Source organism: Engraulis encrasicolus, unplaced genomic scaffold, assembly GCF_034702125.1.
Source record: "Engraulis encrasicolus isolate BLACKSEA-1 unplaced genomic scaffold, IST_EnEncr_1.0 scaffold_68_np1212, whole genome shotgun sequence".
Classification (NCBI taxonomy): domain Eukaryota; kingdom Metazoa; phylum Chordata; class Actinopteri; order Clupeiformes; family Engraulidae; genus Engraulis; species Engraulis encrasicolus.
The window spans coordinates 269,504-277,468 of NW_026946016.1; the positions used below are offsets into that span (position 1 = coordinate 269,504).

At 42.8% G+C, this 7,965-nt stretch overlaps 1 protein-coding gene and 1 long non-coding RNA gene across 2 annotated transcripts in view; both read right to left on the bottom strand.

Annotated features, from left to right (window-relative positions):
* The window catches only part of LOC134444723 (anoctamin-5-like), a 104,512-nt gene that overhangs the window by 67,903 nt on the left and 28,644 nt on the right, over positions 1 to 7,965 (bottom strand). The gene's annotated exons all lie outside the window — the stretch shown is intronic.
* Positions 2,994 to 6,742, bottom strand: LOC134444716 (uncharacterized). Its single transcript, XR_010034077.1, has 7 exons — positions 6,343 to 6,742; positions 5,236 to 5,305; positions 4,933 to 5,037; positions 4,405 to 4,483; positions 4,191 to 4,300; positions 3,765 to 3,869; positions 2,994 to 3,162 (listed from the first exon to the last, which is right to left on the bottom strand). It is a non-coding gene; the product is annotated as an uncharacterized LOC134444716 (long non-coding RNA).

A 7,965-nucleotide genomic window follows, 5' to 3' on the forward strand; every position in this document is an offset into this window, starting at 1 on the left:
CCAGAACCAGCGGCGCCAACTCCTCATCAGCAGACCCAGTGGTGTGTGTGTGTGTGTGTGTGTGTGTGTTGTAAGTGCTGATGTTAAAGTCTTGCTGCCAGAGTACACTCTATCCTTCTCTTATCTTCGCTTCTCTTCTCTTTTCTTTTCTTTTCTTTTCTTTCCTTTTCTTTTCTTTTCTTTTCTTCTCTTCTCTTCTAGATGTATGCTTACGTCATCCAAGCTTTTCTCCACTCCAAGAGACACAGAAGAAGAGAGACGAAGAGGAGAGACGAGACGGGACGAGAGGCGGAGCGATCGACAAGGAGAGGGGAGAGAAGCATCAGACGCGACGAGCAGAAGCAGCACGAGAGGATGAGGAGTCTAGAGAGAAGAGAGCATTCGGAGAGAGGAGAAGAAGCTAGAAGCGATAAGGATCGAAGAAAGGGAGAAGAGAGGCGAAGCCCCCTCTCCTCTCCCCTCCTCAACTCAACACAAAAAAAAAAACACACCAAAACACAAAACACACAACACACCAACAAACAAAAACAAAAACCATACCACATTACTATAAAAAAAAACACAATACCACTCCAAACAAATACCGCTCCAAACATTCAATACTGCAAACAAAGGGAAGGGCTAACAAACACATATTCTCTCATCCACACTATCCTCTCCTCTTTCCTCTCCGCATCTCTCCTCTGCTTATCTATTATCCGCATATCGCCTCTACTCTCATCTCCTTTACTATCTTCTCATATCCCTCTCCTATCCTCTCCTCTCCTCTCTCCTACACTCTTTTCTTTTCTTATTATCACACACACTATCTTCCTATTTTCTTCTCTCATCTCTCCTTCTCCTACACCTAATCTCTCTTCTACTCTACCCTACTCTCCTCTTCTCACTTCTCACCTCCTCTCCTTCTCTTCTCTTCATCTCTCTCTCCTCTCCTCTCTTCACCTCTTGTCTCTCCATCCCCCTTCTCCTCTCATCTCCTTTCCTCTCTTCTCCTCTCCTCTCCTCTCCTCTCCTCTCCTCTCCTCTTCTTCGTTTGTTTTTACATTGTAAGAGCCGAGGTTAGGAGGACTTTTTCAGTGGTTCAGGGTGGCGTTGGGAGGAGTTGGGGAGGGGTTCTCAGAGTCCCTTTTTGTAAGTGGTCATGATACAATGTGAATGTCAAAAAGGAGGTCTCTCTCCTTTATTAGGAGTGGCAAAGTTGGCCATTTGGCTGAATCGCAGGGAGAAAATGTTGAACCTGGTGTCTGTAGATACCTCAGAGGGTTTTTTTGGGAATGGCTAAGAGTCGCATTAAGGTGGAATACATGTATTATCATTTGGTTAACGATGTGGAGAAATGTTCAAACGTTTGGTGTGTGGGGGTGTGTTGTGTGAGGTTGGGGAGAACGGGGAGCTGAATATGAATGTATGGGGAATAGAAGGGGTGTCTGTTTTCAGTCAGTGGCTGTGCTGTGACAATGTATGAAGGGTAAATGGTATTAAATAAAGACATTTTAAAGGTCTCCTGTCCCCTCTGCGCATTATTTATCTTGGCAGCTGCTTGGGGCTGAATAACAGCGCATATTTTACTACAGTAGTGGTGATTTTGGTGCAAATGTTCATTCTTTAGCACAGCACGAAAAGGGGGATTTGTGGACAATGAACTCGTCTCCTAATCGTCCACGGACTTGCCTAACTTTCGTGTCTGATTTGAGCGCTTGAAGAGAATCAAAACTATCAATTTTGATGACACCTAAATCGCCCGGAAGCGAATCGCGAGCCGCGGAGAGGTCTCACAGCAGGGTGTTAATGGCCCAACGATTACCACATGAAAGGCAATGACAGCCAGCCCGGAACGCGGACTAGCCTTGCTCTTATTGGACGAAAAAGACACGTGACTCAAAGTAAAAGAGCTGCGCTATTGGTTAGCAGCTACGACCTTCTATTGGTCACGTTGGATTAATTTATGCAGACCGTATACAGTAGGTCCGTATAATTATGCAAAAATTATTATTACTAATATACCTAGGTTGATTTTACTTTGTATATTCACATCATTATAGGCTGCACTGTGATGGGGCTTTAGCATGCATGATGTGAATTTATTGATAAAATGAAAATGAATGAAATGAAAATGATTTTTTTAAAAACGCTTTTAATATCACACCAAACAATGTACACACACTTTGACAAGAACCATGCAACTACACACATACCCTGCAAACAATATACTATATATGCAGTGATGTAACACAGCACTCAGATCACAAATGTACAACTAGGAAACATTTCATTACGAAAGCGTTAAGTTTTTGGGCAGGCTGTCATCATGCTTTAGCGTACGTATCGCACGCTAGTGCATGGTGCGACGCATTTTGAATTCAAAGCGTGCTCCTCAACGCAACGGTAAAGCTCTTTCATGCACATTTGACATATGACGAGGTTTGCACAGTTTTCCCGCCGTGTCGGCGATTTTGTTTTGTCACAGCGCATTTCTGTTACTAAACGCAAATATGTTTTGCTGTGCCCTAACCAAAACCACCCCTAAACCTAACCTGTCAGTGAAGTAATGTTTCTGCTGCTTTACTTTTGCCAAGAACAGCGAGATTAGGCGAATTTCTACCTAAATTGTGCCTAAACCAAAACCATCCCTAAACCTAACCTGTCACAGGGCGTTGTGGAGCACGACTTAACTTGAAAATGCGTATTGGACACACGCGATAGTGAGTTCAAATCAGCGTGTCATAGATACGCTTAGCCTATGCATGATGTTTGGGAAGGGGCACAATTCATAAAACTCAGAAACATACAATGCTTTTTCAAAAAAGGGTTCTATGTTCCCCGCTGCATCCAAGTAGACTGCTGCCACATTGCTAAGAGCAGGTTGTTGTTACATCTCTGACAGGTTAGGTTTAAGGATAGTTTTAGTCAGGGCACATACAAAAATGGATTTTAGTAAAAGTTGTCAATTCATAGTAAATATGTGGTAAATATGAAAGTAAGAGGAAAAATACTACAGGTACTGCCTTTTAATACAGACTATACAGGTATGTACAACATTATAAACATTGCTGTTGATTTCATATTCTTCAGACGCCAATCATGCCAGCAGGGTCTACTGAAGGTCTCTGGTCACTGCGTCCTCGTCATACTGCAACAGGCACTCAGTCTCACTTCTGGGAGCTGTAGAAACAACAAATAAATTAATACTTCACCATGCACCTCATATTGACATAGACAAATATATCAATAAGCAAGTCATATTGAGCCCAACAGGGATAAATCTCCTATTTCAGTCTTCTATGGTCTCATGCACTATGTCTCCCTGCCAGGATATGTAGGATGTAAGAAAATAAATCAAAACATAGCAATGCACAGCATTGAGAACTTATCTATAAAGTAGCACAAGTCATATTGCCAATGTAGGCCAGGGGTGGGGAACCTATGTCTTGAGGGCCGTTTGCGACCCTTGAGGCCGTTTTATCTGGTCCCCGATATAATTTTAATGTTATTCAGCCTTCACATAAAAATATGACATATTTTGTAAAGGAACCTTAGAAAATACATTTGCAATACAATTAAGTTATATTCAGGGAAGCTGAAGAAGGTGGTGTTTGTTTAAATGTGGCTGCCTTCAATATAGGTCTAAAGTGAAGGGGAAAATCCTGGTTTGTGTTCATAGTACGGCCCTTGGAGAACTTTTACGGCCCCTCGGGTGAATTTGAATTGGCCCTTCGAATGAGAAAGGTTCCCCACCACTGACGTAGGCTATAGGTTAAGCTTACCCTCTTTCACTCTTCTGTGGTGAGACTGTGCCCATTTTGGGTTGACCTCCACACGCGTCTGTAGCACAGCACACAGGATTGCAGGACACAGCATCCTGCAGGACACTCCAAAAAAAAACACACTAAAAAACAAGGGGAATGAATAAATTACCTGACCAGTTATTAAACAAATGAAAATTGATGTGCCAGAGCTGTGGTAAAAGTAACCTTGGGTCCAAATCATCTAGGCCTAGGGGTTAGGTGGTGTGTGTGTGTGTGTGTGTGTGTGTGTGTGTGTGTGTGTGTGTGTGTGTGTGTAGTTTGTGTGTGTATAGTGTGTGTGTGTGTGTGTGTGTGTGTGTGTGTGTGTGTGGTTAATCCAGTGTTCACATTATTCAGATATGAGAATTAATTAATTCATTCATTTTAACTGACATTAGTACATACCCATATCAGTGCCATTTCACCCTGCCAAGACACTGGACCTGGGTCTATTGGAGCTCTCTGCTCAGGGTGTCCTCGTTATACTGCAGCAGGCACTGTTGTTTCTATAGTTCCTAGAAGCGAGACAAATAAATAAATACTTTGTCATGCACGTCATATTGACATAGCAAATATGTCAATAAGCAAGACCTATTGAGCCCAACAGGGATAATCTTACACTATATCAGTTTTCTGTGGTCTCTTGTAAGATTGGCCCATCACCATTCTGCAGGACACTACCGTCTCCCTGCCAGGATCTGTAGGATGTAAGAAAATAAATCAAAACATAGCAATGCACAGCATTGATTACTTATCTATAAAGTAGCACAAGTCATATTGACAATGTAGGCCAGGGGTGGGGAACCTATGTCTCTAGGGCCGTTTGCGACCCTTGAGGCAGTTTTATCTGGCCCCCCGATATAATTTTAATGCTATTCAGCTTCACATGAAATATGACATATTTTGTAAAGGAATCTTAGAAAATACATTTGCAATACAATTAAGTTATATTCAGGGAACCTGAAGAAGGTGGCATTTGTTTAAATGTGGCTGCCTTCAATATAGGCCTAAAGTGAAAGGGAAAATCCTGGTTTGTGTTCATAGTACGGCCCTTGGAGGACTTTTACGGCCCCTCGGATGAATTTGAAGCGGCCCTTCGAATGAGAAACGTTCCCCGACCCTGACGTAGGCTATAGGTTAAGCTTACCCTCTTTCACTCTTCTGTGGTGAGACTGTGCCCATTTTGGGTTGACCTCCACACGCGTCTGTAGCACAGCACACAGGATTGCAGGACACAGCATCCTGCAGGACACTTCAAAAAACAAGGGGAACGAATAAATGACCTGTCCAGTTCTATAAAAAAGAATACCCTGAAAAAGAACACCCTGTTGTTTCTACAGCTCCTAGAAGCGAGACAAATAAATTAAATATTTTGCCATGCACCTCATATTGACATAGCAAATGTATCAATGGAGCAAGTCCATATTGGTCACAAAGAAGTTAATCTTACATTCTTTCAGTCTTCTATGGCGAGTTAGGCCTTCAGGTGACTCGTCTTCGCCATATTATGAGACAGCAGCCTGTGAAAATATGGTAAATAGAATAACCCATTAACCTTGGGTCCTAATATAATACATGGACATAAACTAGCCTACATTATTTAGACAAGGTCAGTAGACCTCCCACGGGACCCTAACAATAAGAAAAAGTGACCATAAAACACATAATTTCAATTTCTTGAAGAGGCCCATCTTACACTTATTTGTGCAACAAGTGCTGTTTTGAGGACCCATACGTTTTAAAGGACAGGTTGCCTACTGTTGCAAATGGCAGGGTATTTCACATTGATTTCGGGGTGGCGTGCTCAACTTGACCACTCTGGTCGACCATTGAGCTCGCGCTGATACATTGGGCTCGCGTTACTGAGAGCTGCCGCCAGAACTACTCACGGTTAGCTTTCATAATATAGAACGCAACAAGGAAGAATCGGTCGGTTTGGTGAAAGGGCAAGGTGTTTCAAAGGGATGTTAGCTACTCGATACATAGTAATAGCTAGTGACGCTACGACCAAGCTACTAGAGAATGTAATTAAACTAGTCGCTTCGCTACTGCCCAGCACTGAAAACCAACATACCCAGACGGCACACCAGTCTTTCCAACGTCGCCTAGATGCATTTTTGCCGCTGTAAAATACATTGGCAAGGCGTCTAAGCGTTAGTTCATAAGCGACAAATACCGGGCAGACGTGAAAAATGAGCAGGGCCCCGCATTCTAGTTGATGAGCTAACGCAATAGCATGCTAACGGTAGCCTTTTGTCTATCTTTAGGCAGGGGAAAGGCAACTGAGAACGAGCAATGTCAAACAATTTACCATCACAAGTATAGTTAACATATTCACTGTTTCACCACAGCATTTTGTCATTACGATGCTCGCAAGTCATCAGAATTTACTAGCGTACAGCAGCAACTAGTGTAGTCACATTGAGGGGACTTGAGCTACCAGCTATGTAAAGCGGCTGTGCCATAACTTAGCAATGGCGGATCTGTGTTCAGAGGAGCTATTCAATCGCTCTTGAGTACTGAAACTTTAAACCACAGTTGAGTAAAATGTACTTACATGTATATGAAGCCCATTTTCCGTTGGTATGTGAGGAACTTTCCCCCCATATCGCCAAGAAACTTGTAAACCACACAGACAACGCGTGGTTCTGTTCAATCAGGAAGGTGCTGTTGACCGCGGCTGATGGCTTCTTTCTTTGTGGCTTGTGTGTGGAATTCGCATTGTGCCAATTCGTTTTACTGCCACCTAAAGGCTTGGTGTAGAACTAATTTAACCAGAGACGGTCTATTTTCAACTAACTTGAACAATCCTTGCTTTAGTTCAGAATACCATTTAAAAACCAGAGTGGCCAAGCACATTGATGTTTTTCCTCAAAAGCAGCTGAGGAACCTTTTTAATTCGAAGGGTCACTTCAAAATGTATGTCCAAGAAAGATCATTCAGATGATTCTATTTTGATAGCCTATTCTGTAGGTTCAGCACAGATCGAATATTTTGATCAACTTAATTTCTGAGCTTATAGTATCATAATAAAATGTACTGACAGCAAAGCTGTGGCTAGTAGAAAGGTTTAATGCAGGGGTGGGGAACCTTTTTCATTCGAGGGGCCACTTCAAATTCCTACCATGGTCATAAAATCCTCCGGGGGCCGTACTATGAACACAAATCAGGATTTCCCCATAAAATTTAGGCCTATATAGACACCTTTAGGCCTATATAGACATATAGACATCTTTAAAGGTAGACACCTTTAAAACAGTCCCCACCTTTTCTAGGTCCCCTGAATATAGGCTAACTTAATTGCATTGGAAATGTAATTTCTAAGATTCCTGTGAAGTTGCAAAACATTATAATGATATCAGGGGCCGGATAAAACGGCCTCAAGGGCCCTCGAGACATAGGTTCCCTACCCCTGGTTTAATGGTTAGTGATTCTGAAAAACACCACTGGGCAGCGTGAAAAAACATAGCCTACACACACACAGACACACACACACACAACACATTTTAGTAAAAGGCCAAAAAATGCCCTAGGGCCCCCAACAATCCCGTTGCCTAGGGACCCCAAAATCCTAGAAACAGGCTCTGCCGACCACTCCCACTGTCCCTCCCACCCACCTGACCTCAGAACCCCACCCCACCCCACTTGAAATTGACTGGGGCAGCTCCCGACCTGATCACTGGCATTTACATATTAAAGGCTCTTCTAAGAAGGGGATGGGAGGGGGGCATGGGGGAGCCGCAAATGCTGTGGCTTGAGGTATGAAGCAATTTAAGGTGCAAAACTCATCCACAAATTCCTCTTTTCATGCAGTGTAGCATTTTCGCTTGGGGCCCCACCTGGACCTAGAATCGCCTCTGGTCATAGCATACAAGGCAGTATGGACGCAAGTCGGGTAATTTTCAGTGTAGTATTAGTAGAACCGTTTTCAGTGTCGTATTTGTAGAGTTGTTTTCAGTGTAGAATTAGTAGACTCATTTTCAGTGTAGTATTAGTAGAACCGTTTTCAGTGTCGTATTTCTAGAGTTGTTTTCAGTGTCGTATTTCTAGAGTTGTTTTCAGTGTAGTATTAGTAGAGTTGTTTTCAGTGTAGTATTTCTAGAATTGTTTTCAGTGTAGTGTAGCAGCCCTCGGAATCAAACGCCTTTGGAGTCTCGAAACGGGTGCATCTCTCAACTTT